Raw genomic sequence first — 12,812 nt, forward strand, 5'->3', positions numbered from 1 at the left:
AACAGGGGCCACTTGCCCAATACTCAACAACTTTGAGTACATTTCACCCAAGGGAAGTGGTAATGGTGGCCATCGTTCTTGGGGTCTTTAAAAATTCATTCTTGGAGGAGTAACAATCTGGTTACTTTGTTGGTCATGTGGTTGGTTTTGTTGGTTGGTCGGGAAAGGTTTAGTGAAGTTTACACTTGCAACTTGTTGGGTAGCTATTTGGAAGTTATAGTGATGGTAATTTGTTTTCTTACCCTTATACCCTCCTTCCACATTGTTCACCTCGGAATCCTTCTTTTTCACATTAAAGCCTTTCTTCTTAGTAGGCTCTAACATTCTCCCCATTGTTATTGCTTGTTCTATCCTCTCAGCAATAGTTACACCATCATAGAAATGCTGAGCTGAACTACTCACTAGGTGTTCAAAGTAAGGAGATTTAAAAGTGTTGGAAAACAGAGTGACCATTTCTTTTTCTAACAAAGAAGGTTGCGCACGGGATGCTTTTTCACGTCATCTCAAAGCGTATTCTCTTATAGTCTCTTTGTTGCCCTTCTCCATGACTAACAAGCTTGACCTGTCCGGGGCTACCTCCATGTTGAATTTATACTGCTCCATAAAAGCTTTGACCAAATGTTTCCACTTTCTAATCTTTGTATTATCTAGCCTTGTATACCAGCTTAGCGCTTATCCAGAAAGACTGTCTTGAAAGAAATGGATGAGACGTTTCTCATCATTCACCACTTCTGCCATCTTATTGCAATAAGATTTAAGATGAGTGACTGGGCATTCAATTCCAGTATACTTGATAAATTCTGGTACCCTAAATTCTTTGGGTACAACTATATTTGGGACTAAACACATCTCTGCAGCATGAACGGGATCATATAAGTCTGCCCCTTCGACTGCTCTCAATCTTTCTTCTAGAGCGGTTAATTTATCATAATCAACATGTTTAGAGTATCTCATCCTATGTGGGTCATCAATTGTCAAGTATACAATTGGCACCTGTGCTGGTGGAACATTGGTAGTGAACTGCTATTCAAATGAAGAAGGATTTGCCCTTAAATTTTGAGAAGTGAATACAAAAGGAGCTACTAGCGTAGATACAGATGGAGTTGCAACTGCTGGCTGAGTAGAGGTATCCTCTCCAGACTTGGATACCAGGGTCTACTCGAGTAGACTTGTAAGTCGTGTAATATCATTTTTCATGCTCTCCAACTCCCTTTGATAGTGAGCCTCTAGATGTGCTCTTTCTTCGTTCTCCATTATCTTTCTTCGTAGTTGAGTGTAATGAATTTTATGGTCTTTTGGGGGACCTATATTTCAACCTGAATGAATGCAAGTAAAATGAATGAAATGCACAAATGGATGCAAAATGCCATATGGATGATACATGCTTGTTATTTGTTTCAGGTTTTCCTTTAACTTATGATGAGGAATAGACCAGATCAGATTCTCTTAAGAAAGTTCTCACTGAGGACTCCAAACCTACAGGAACTTGAACCGATTTAGGGAAGAAATTTGATGCCTTAATTTTGATCTGGTCAAAAATTCCTCCATAGTATTATTTTTTCCCATCTCACACTTCCTATAAGGATCAATGGAGATATAATGAGAATATAGAATGTATATAAAAATGTATGTTAATATATTGATATTTGTTTGTGTCTTAAAGGGTATATCCTACTTGATAGAGTGAGTTTATTCTATCCTTAAAGAAATTATTTGGTTCTTAGATTGCCCGAATTACTCGTGAAGTAATCGACCTCTTAACCTTATGCAACATGAGTATAGGAAAAAATTCCACAATACCCGTTACATAGGGTGAGTTACAATCCAAATGAGCATCAGTGGACAAAAGTCACACTTGCCACTTGAATCTTTCTTTTCTAATCTTAAAAAGGATGAGCTCGGGTCCAAAGCTTTTATGGGTTCACCGTGAAGTGTGTGAATACACAAATAAATAATATGCATGAATGTGGCAATATGGAAAATTAAAAAGAATTACAATAATAAATAATACAAATAAAATAAATGCTAACAATAAATAGCAATAAGAAGAAGCATACGAAAAGCAAATACAAGCAGTTGGTTCAACCTTAAGTCCCTAGAGGAGTCGCCATTCTGTCGCTGCACGACGTCGGGCGACGACTTCACTCTTTTTTGTTTGTTTTAACAAAAAAATAATTGTTTTTTTTCTTGATTAAGGAAAATAAAGATTTTATTGGAGTCACCATCTAGTAATTTAAGGGAACTAGAAATCCAAAATTAGACACGGGTCCTAGAGATTTAGGTACTGGGTTAGTTATGATTAAGGGAAAGTAGACACCACCCTTAAAACATCCTTTCAGAGAAAGGTTACCCTTACTTGTGTGTTTTTCATTTGATTCAAATGCTATTATATTTTGAGCTTATTTGTAAAAAAATTTAAGATGGTTAACGTCGATCCCTAAAAATAGGAGACACGTTAAAAATGACTTCAGTCCCTAAAACTGAGACTTTGTCTAAAATGTCGATGTTTGTCCGTAAAAAGGAGAGTTGTGTCTGATTTACCAAAATAAATAATAATGGACATAATCCATAATTGGTATTTAAATTTTTGGCATCGGTCCTTTTCTGTAAATAAAAGAGACGTGTCGATAAAAAATATTTATTTTATAAAACAAAAATTATTTTGATATCATTGAGAACTGGGTATATCCATTCTTGAGAATCAGATTTTGACCCATGAACAGTGATATGATAAAATGGGTGTTAGAACCGCGTCGTTATTTATTTTAAATTTATTTTTTGTTTTTTTACATGCAAAAATTTACAAGTATTGATATATAAAAATATCAAAAATACCATAAAAAATTACCTGAGTGCCACTATATAGGTAAAATACTGAAATACCCTCGGATTTCTCTGAATTTTATGAAAATGCCACTGGCGGCGCGTGTGGCTCACGCGCGGCTAATGTTGGTGGCAGCAAAATTTTCCGGTGAGATTCCAGCCAACCGATGGTTGATTCTGGTAAATCTAAGGATGAGGATTCTGATGGTGGTGGTCTCGACGGTCGTTGATGGCTGATGAGGCAGAATCGTTGACTTGAACCTTCGGTTGGCCGATTCTATCGCGGCCTTTTTCCAGCCAGATTCGGTGGTGAAAACGTGTAAAACGGCTGGGGTTTTGCTTCAGAGGAGGCGATGAACCTTTCTATGGTGGTTTGGCCGCTTAAAATGGCAGGAAATGGAAGATCGGAGGAGAGAGAGAGAATCACTAGTGAGAGGAGAGAGGGGCTCTGAGATTTGCTATGGTGCAAACGGGAGCATGGTGCACTGGTGCATCTGAAGCCTGTGAACCGTTGGATCATGGATGAACAGATCGTGCGGCTGTGATTGGCTTGATCTGCAAGGTGCTTGGCTGGTTAGGATGGGCTGGGCTATGATCTAGTGTGTCGCGGTGTACCGACTGTTTGGTACACCTGATGACGTGGCACAACAGGATCAAAGGGAAGATTATTTTAAAGGCTGAGATGGATTTGAGTTTTAATCCGGTGTGGTAAAGCCTATTGTATACTAAAAAATCAAAGGCTCAGATTTAAATACTATTAGATTTAATGGTTAGGATATTTTTGGTATTTTTCAAATTGTTTTAAAAAAAATCAATATCTTACTCGCACGAAGAAAAAGTAGAAAATAAATGAACAGTGGCAAATAGTAATACAAATAGTAAGCTCGAATTCAGAATTCTCTTCTTTTCTTTTCTTTTTCTCCCTCTTGGTTGGCTTGATTTCATTAGCTATTTATAGCCAATGATAGGAGACAACGAATCACAGCTTGTGCAAGTAATCACGGATTGTGCAAAATTTTTAATGTACAGCTGCACCGCCTACCATCGGCAGAAATCCTCCGCCTACTCTGACAAAATTGTATTATTTTTTTTGTTTTATTATATATAATAATAATATTTATTTATAGGGATAAAATTAAAAATTCAAATCAATATTATAAAAAGCTTTTCAATAGCTAAAAATCAATTTTAATTACAAAAAAAATCTTTATACGAGTATCAACTCAGTGGACCGGGTTTTTTGACCAAAAATAACAGTTTTAACCAAAAATAGCCTGAAACTCATTTTTCATCGCGGTCAACATGGTGGGACCCGTATTGACCCGGTTGACATGGTTTAACCCGTATTGACCCAGTGGACTCGTTTTTGATGGAAAGACGCGGTTGACTCGAGAAAATATTTTTTTTTTGTTTTTTTTTGTTATGAATAATCAAATAAAATAACATTTGAAAATCTTAGTGAATCCAAAATTGGGTTACATGCATATCGCACAGCAGTAAGAACATCTACTGGAGCTACACCTTACTCACTAGTATTTGGGATGGAGGCGGTGATGCTTTTGGAAGTAGAAATTCTATCTTTGAGAGTACTAATAGAATCTGAACTAGAAGAAGCTGAATGGGATAAAGTGAGATATGAGCAGCTAAACATGATAAGTGAGAAGAGGTTGGTTGTAATTTGTCATCACCAGCTATACCAAAGAAGGATGGCCAAAGCATATGACCGGAAAGTCCGACCAAGAGAATTCAAAGAAGAGGATCTTGTACTCAAAAAAATCTTTCCACTACCAAGTAAAGAATAATGTTGAGGTGACTCTCTGTATAAAATCATCGGATTCTATCTAAAATGATCTAACTTAAATATTTGTGAGTCGTCGGTTGGTCTGGTGGGTTAACTATCAAATATTGTATTAAAAATAATTAAATATAAATTATCTGTTTTAGATTCAACATGTCTTTTAATCTCAATCCAAACTCACTTTTTAATTTAAAAAATAAATATAACAGTTTATTAAAGATTTAAAAATTCAAAGTAACAAATATTAGAGGATATTAATATTAGCAGATAATTTAACAACTTAGTTTAGGAACAAGGCCTGCAAAGAAAGAGAGAGAGAGAGATTGTTATTTCCACCTAAGAGAATTCTAAAGAGACCTTTGTTGCTTAAAAAAAAAAAAAAATACTAGAGGATAAAGATTTTGTTGTTAGAGCTTTGGTTTAAGAAAAAATACTTGTAGGTTTTAAAATTAACAACCAGATAAGTCTCTAGTAATTATTAATATTAGCAGTTATATAGCTTGAACCTAAGATTATAGGAGGAATAAACCTTTTAATTCCAAGTTTTTACAACTAGACTACCTTTTAAATAATAAATTGATATGTTTTTTAACTGGTGTGCTAAGGACATTTTAGTTAACTATAAGTGCAAAATGAAAAATAAAAATCATTAAGTACTTTTATTGTAACTAAAAACTTTACTAACCATAAGAATTTTAGATAAAATTTAGGTAATTGACTCACTCTATTAATAAAAATATATGTTATGTTGTTGCTAAAATGGGTCTAAACTAGTATATGTATTTTTATGAAAAAAATAACCATTATATTTAAGATAGTGATTTGAAACCTCAATATGATAACAAGATTTCATTTTAACTTAAAAAATATTGATGTTGAACCTGAAAGAAAGTTAATGAAAAATTTTATTTTATTAGTCTATTTTATGATATTTTTATTTTTAAAAAATGTGTCAAAACTCATCGTTACATATACATTTTAATATCCTATTAATTTTAGATGGGTTATCGCAAGAGTTTTAGTCAATTTAGAATATCATAAAAAACACTCAAAAAATTTATATTGTTTTTTAGCTTTGTCTAAAGTTATAAACTCAGATTTTTTTTTAATGATTTCAATATACATATTAATCTTTTTAGATGATTTTTAAGGGACTAAATCTTCTTTAACAATAAAAATAAATCCTCTCCTTGTAAACAAGTAAACCGAATATGGTTTGGTGTTGTGCAGATGATAATTCCAGAATAAAATTTTTTGTAGGTTCCCTTGAAGGGGAGAATTTGTTGAAATTCCACTAAAATTGTATAAATTCTTTAATTTAAATGAAAAGCCCATACATGTTTTAAATGTATGCTTAAAATAAATCTTGTGTCTGGTATGTTGATTGAAGGGCGATTGGAGGGCCCCCATAAAGGTAACATATTAGTGGTCAAAGAAAAAAGAAAAATAAATAAATTAATAAAATAGAGTCCATTAGCAATAACAGCAGCAGCAACACCTTATTACTACCCCCAGCAACCTCGAATTGCTTGTTAACAATGGCTTTTGGGCTTGTGATTTCATTTCGGTAAGTTTCTGGGCTTCATGTCTTCTCTAGTTTTTGGGCCTCGATACGATTAACAAACTTTCTTTATAGTTTTATTTCGATAATGTTTTGTTAGTTTATTTCAATTATGATAAATATCATAGAAAATACTAATGGGATTTCTATCTCTAATGAGTCTCCATTGAATTTGTTTTATATTTCACGGGAGAGAAGACCAAGATCAACCTCTCATAATCCCCTGTGATTTTATATACATAGTCAATAAATAGATTAGCTGTTTTAAAAATTATTAGTATGCCTAAAATCGTCCTTTTAGCATTTATATTTAATAAATCTGGCTAATCAAGTGGTCCTAAAAGGTTTCTTTAAATATAGTTAATAAATAAACAAAGTGAACCGACTTTATTTATTTATTTTATTTTATTTATATTTTGAGTAGCCTTAGGGGCCCAAGGTACAGACATGGCAAAACCTAGCTTTGTCTTCTACAATCACCCTCTGCCTCTACAATCTTTAAATACAACAAAACCCAGTCCAAACGCGACATTAAACTATGTTTCATGTGTCTGCTTGTGTGCTTCCATTGCACTTGCACATGGAGAATGCTTATCAAAGATGACCATTACCCAACATAGATAAGCATCTAGAAGAAAATCAAAAGGGTGCAGATAGTTTATAATTAAATCCACGGAAAGGTGTTTTAGGTGTTGTTACTTAATTTTGGACCCCACGTGCTAAAAATGGTGTATACCCATTTTGAACCGAGTGTAGGAGTGTATCTCATGTTTTCTAGAAAATTGACAAAAGCAAAAAAAAAAAAAAGTTTCTGCTGTTGTTGTAATTTTTTTTGTTCTAACTTAAGCTCTGATTTTGACTTGGTTTCGTACGATATCTGACCATCCCAGCTATATTCTGTCACTCATGACATGTTGAAAAATTAACCTATACCTTTATTAGGTCCCGGGGATCATTGTTCTTAGCAAAGATTCTTAGTCAGATTTGGATGCTTTAGCATTGTCAGATCAAGAACCTTTTTGACCAACTAGATTATTATCAGATTCTGTTCTTTAAAATGATTTTATCTCACTTCGACTCCTTCATAAAAGTTGTAGTCCTAGATGCGTAGATGATTTTGGACTCTTGAATCGCTTGATTTCGATGTTAGAAGCTTAAGATATTCCTGTTTGAAGATCTAACATGATGAGAGAGAATTCTGCCGCGAGAAGGATATTGACCCAAGTCTGCACTAAAAAAATTCTATTTTGGCCAAGTTTTTGTGATTTTTGTTCTTAGTTCATACTCTCTGTCATATCAGAATTCTCAACATTCGTTAGTTTTTGAGTTAGACCCGGAAATCCATTTTCACCAACTAGATTACTACCAGTTTCTGTTCTATAAAAAGATTTTATCTCATTTCGACTCCTTCATCAAAGTTGTAGTCCTAGACGTGTAGATAATTTTAAGCTCTTGAATTGCTTGATTTTGATGTCAGAAGCTCAAGATATGCTCGTTTGAATATCTAGTGTGAAAGCAGGGATTTTTTCCTTAAGAAGGATTTTTGCCCAAGTTTTTAGGGACACAATTGCAAGACGCTTAAAGTTTGAAGACCAATTACAGGCCAATTTGAATCTTTTTTTGGACTAAAGACCAAATGGAAGAGGTGCTAAAATAAGAAAGTTGATTGAAGATAAAATTAGAAACAAATTTTACCGGATAAAGAAATTGAAGAATAGAGATTCGATCAGAAAAGGAAAATAGGGGAGCTGATCATGTTTTCCTCTCATCAGAAAAGGAAAATAGGGGGAGTTGATCACATTTTGCTTTCATTTTTATGATTGTCATTTTGAGAACAACACCTCCCCCGTCTGATTTCTTTCCTGCACCCTCCATCTGATTTCTTTCCTTTTTTTCGCTGCAAATTCCTGTTGTTTTTTCTTTATCATCATGTCTGATTTTTGGAGCTGAAGACCAAGTTTTTGTTGCCCCGTTTCAAAGGGAGCAGTTGAACATATGGAAGGAAAGAAAAGAGCCACACCATCCTCTAAAATTGGAAAGAAATTAGACGTAAGCACAAGATCAAAATCAAAACATTGCAGCTTCCTTTTTGCATTTTTTTAATTATAAATCAGTAGGGATTTACGTCCTAGGATTAATGCATTGAATCCTTCCTATATAGAGATATATTGAGACTATATATAAGCCCTTCTAATGACCTAACGGGGGCAGAAAAAAAAGAGAGCAGAAAAGCGGCAGAGGACAGCATAAAAAAAGAGAAAACCGGATAGTAAGGGGCAGAAAAAAAACATGGTAAAGAGAGACAAAAAAAAAAACATAAGAGAGGCATAGTAAAAAATACAGTAAATAGAGAGGGTTTCCTTCTTGCATTCGGATGTCATTGTGAGGAAAGAGGAGAGAAAAAAGACAAGTTAGAGAGGGAGATTTGCTGCTAAACCTTGACAGCAACGTTCACGTGTTTTTCCATTTCATCTTTTGCAAAAAAAACATTGAGACCTGCAAGTATAAGTCTTAACTTTCTCCTCCTTTTCTACCTTTAAATCTGTTGTGTTGATGTTTTAAAAACCTGTTTTGTCTTTGCTTTGCACATTCATTTTTAGACTACAATGAACGCTTCCCTTTTGTTGTTCATGATGTTTTAAAAACCAGTTTCTTTTTTCTTCTTTTTGTTCTTCCGCTGGTTCATAAGGAACCATTAGAGGGAGGGTTGTTGTTTCTTCATCATCAGCTCCCTTTTCTGTTCGCTTTTTTTTCCTTGCTTCTTGAGAGATTACCCGGCCATGGCTTTGTTTTTTTTCTTATATACATGAATAAAGCATGCTGTCCTAATTTCTGTTTTGTTTCTCTCTGTTGGCTTTGTGAAATGAATAAGGCAGTTTGTTTTAAGGTGAGGAAATAATGGGTTTGTGAGGTATGGACATAGGGGTTTGATTTCAAAATTTCAGTTTTAAAACTATGGCGCCCTCATGCATGCAGGTTTATTCCTTTCTAGTTATAAAATTTTAAGTTGATTTGGCTTTGAAGGCTTTTTGTTACAAATTGTTTCAAGCTTCTTGTAATTCTTATAATATGTATGATGGCTTGCTACTTTCCATTTTGATGTTTATGTCTAATTGTGATGTTTGCGTTTTGAAAAAAATATAAAAAATGTTTGCTTGTGTGATATATACGACCAATACTCTAACATGTTTTGAATGTTTTTTATACAAAAAATATGGAAAGTTTTGAAAAATATGTTTTCGCATGGATTTCTTAAACACAACAAAAATTGTTTTCTTGCATTTCTGGATTTTACAACATGTTTGTAAATCTCCAAAGGGTAATGACCAATATTCCAAAAAAATATAAAAATATTATTTTGGGGGGAATTTATCTATTATTCACCGTTAATGTTTGAATAAAGAAATCCTTAAATGACGAATATCCAAAATATTATTGGGAATAATTTGTTATTATTCACTGTTAATATTTGAATAAAGAAACCCAGAGTGGTAAATATCAAAAATAATTTTCTAGGAATAATAAATCTGCACACATCCTTGAAAGAAGCCTTGATTATAATCGAGGACATTTCAATTTTTTTACTCCATGGTTTACGAGCCGTGAGAGTACAAAACACTAAGGAAAAAATAGGCATTTAAAGCATCCTAGATTTCTAAATTTTTGTCCCTTCTCCTTGCGATTTACGAGTCGCAAACTCTTGAAATACTAAGGAAAAAATGAGCTTTCGAAGCACATGGAATCTCCTTGGATTTCTATCATAATAAATTTAGTTTGAATCAAACCTAGAAAAACTGATGGGATTAGAAAACACCAACACCATAGCAATTATAAAGCAAACCAAACACCAAGCAGCTTACCTTAGGTAGGGTGTACTAGAGGTGCTAATACCTTCCCTTTACGCAACCAGTCCCTTGCCTTAGAATCTCTGAAAGACCAGTTAGGGTTTCTAGTAACCAAAATACTAGGTGGCGACTCCCTTTTACACAAAATAATAAAACTAAAAGACCCCGAAATCAATTGATGGTCACCACGGTGCTGCGCTCCGCTCGCGAGGGTGCAATAGGATGGCGACTCCACTAGGAAACTTAGGACAAAGCTTGGTATTTTTTTTATTATTCTATGTGTTGTTTTTTTTTACTATGAATGATATTTTGTTTAAAAGCTTTAGCATGCATCTTCACATTCTATCATACATGGTATAGTCATAAATGATCACTTTATTATTATAATTTTTTTAGAGAACACACAGTAAACTTTAAGTTAAGTGGGGGACTAACAACTTACCTTATGACTTGAGTCAAGGTTTAAGTTTGTGTAAACCCCAGCTCTTTGTTGAGTGTTTAGACTGATAGTGATTGATACATGTGCCATCCCAATATTTGCTGAACCCCCATATTGCCTTTACGAGGGCGATCACTGAGACAACAAGAGACCTTTTTTTAGAGACCAAGTAGTAAACCTACCCTATGTCTCACGTAAAGAAACTAGAACCTATCCTTAGGTTGTATGCTCCATAATATCTTTTGCATTAAAACAAGTCTAACCCCAAGGCATCTTGAATTGTAGAACTTGTGAATGAAATGGCCTTAGAAGACTGTTGGGCTAAATTTTCCATCATATAATATGGGCTAAATTTTCCATTATAGAATATGGGAAAAATTTTGAACTGTCACAATTAATTGAAGAAAATTATCTTAGAAACGATGCTAAAAAGCTGTCACCAATCAAGAACCTGAATTGCATTATGAATGAGGTGAACAAGTTAATGACTCACTTTCAGAATATGGGTAAGGATGCATTTTTTAGGAAATACGGACTTTTGGTGGAGATTGTAAGGGTAGAAGTATTAAGCCCAGTTGTGCGAGCTTTAGTTAAACAACAGATTCTAAAGATCTATGGATGAAATGATCTAACTATGGAAAAGGTCACGCTGTCAAACATATCATATTATTTCAGTGTTAATATCTTGACAATCTCAATTAAATAGTGACCGAAACTATTTAAAGAGTATCTCACAGTTACATATGAGAATTAAAGCTCTCGAAAGCCAAAACTAATTGACAAACAACTTGTTTTCAGACCGAAGCAGCACAGCTGCAATCATAAAAAGGAAAGGTTGGAAGCAGAACAGCTTGTTTTCCTCACAGACCAAAGCAATCATACATCAATTTTGGCTTCCATCCAGGCCAGAAACATAGAAGAAACTCACTTTCAATTGCTAAAAAAGAAAATCCTAAGGAAAGCAGAACATATTCAAACACTCAAAAATTTTAGGACATCAAAAAGAGCCCCTCTTCCACGTCAATCAATGATGCGCAAATCTCATCACGGTAAGCATACATAGATACATGCATACACACACACATATGTATATAGTAATATAGTATCAGCTTTAGAACACTTGAATTCTCCTAGCTAAGCTAGACTTGAACAGAGCAGCTTGAAAATTATTAGATTTCCTTATCTTTGTCGAGCCCTTTTCAACTTTCTCAATAACCAAACAGACTCCCTCAAAAACAAACCAGAAGAAAGCAAAGGAAAAAACAGACCTTTTTTCAAATCAAAGCACCATGAAAGAAACTTTCCCGTCTCTGCAACTGCAAGAAGTAGGGCTAGAGGCAATTTTTGGAAATTTTCTGAAGTGAAATCCAAAGAGAAGAAGTAATAGAATTTGTTGCAGTAATTCTCTCAAACCACCAGTCCCATCATCATTAGCAACAAGAATCGAATGACAATAAGACAGCTTAAAAGAGACTCTCTTCCCTTCAATAGTGTTCTATATTCATTTTTTTTATTTTCTTTTTTATATTTTTTTATACGTATGGAATTAAAAAATTCAGCTTTCTCTCATCTTCTATTATTTTATTTTATTGCAAACCGTCAGCCTAACAGCTTTTTCATTGTGACAACCGATAGAATCACCACTAGTTACTAAAAAATGAAGGTAAAATAATTATAATGTCTCATAATTTTATGAGTTTCGTTATTGAATTGAAAAAATTTGCATTATGTGTTAATAATTGAGTATTTTATTGAGGTTGATGTTGATGTTAATGAAATTAAGAGTTTTAGCTGATGCAATTATGTATATTTATACAATTAATATTATTTATGGAATCAATTAGGTTTGAATTAGATAAATTAGGGTTTGAATTGATTTTTGGGTTATTTTTCGTATGTGATAATTTTATTTGAATTGAGATAAATTTTGTTGTAATTAATGCAATTAGGTAATTTTTCAATTAATTGATACTATTAATAAAGTTATGGTTAAAATCATAATAAATAAAGTTTGCATTGAATTTTAATAAAAATTATCATAATTGAGATCATTTAGATTTTAATTAGTGTAATTAGATATGTTTTTATTGATATTATTAAGGTTAAAATAATAGCAATTAAGGTTTGTGTTGAATTATGAAATAAATTGTTTTTATGGAATGGGTATTTTTATTTTATATAATATATCTTCCAACGTTTTTATTTCTTAATTTGAAAATAATCAGGAAAGGATAAGCTTAAAAAATAATAATAATAATAATCAGGAGATGGTGCCAATGATGTGTTTAAGTAGCTATGTGGCTGCAACTGTGTTTTATTTAAAATATAATTATAGTTATTTGATTA

The 12,812-nt window shown here is 33.3% G+C and overlaps 1 long non-coding RNA gene across 1 annotated transcript; it reads right to left on the minus strand.

Annotated features, from left to right (window-relative positions):
- Positions 1–286: 286 nt before the first annotated feature.
- On the minus strand, positions 287–11,972 carry LOC105126456 (uncharacterized). Its single transcript, XR_842435.1, has 4 exons — positions 11,735–11,972; positions 10,671–10,676; positions 10,263–10,269; positions 287–299 (listed from the first exon to the last, which is right to left on the minus strand). It is a non-coding gene; the product is annotated as an uncharacterized LOC105126456 (long non-coding RNA).
- Positions 11,973–12,812: the final 840 nt, after the last annotated feature.

The sequence above is a fragment of the Populus euphratica genome, unplaced genomic scaffold (assembly GCF_000495115.2).
Source record: "Populus euphratica unplaced genomic scaffold, PopEup_1.0 scaffold78.1, whole genome shotgun sequence".
Lineage (NCBI taxonomy): Eukaryota > Viridiplantae > Streptophyta > Magnoliopsida > Malpighiales > Salicaceae > Populus > Populus euphratica.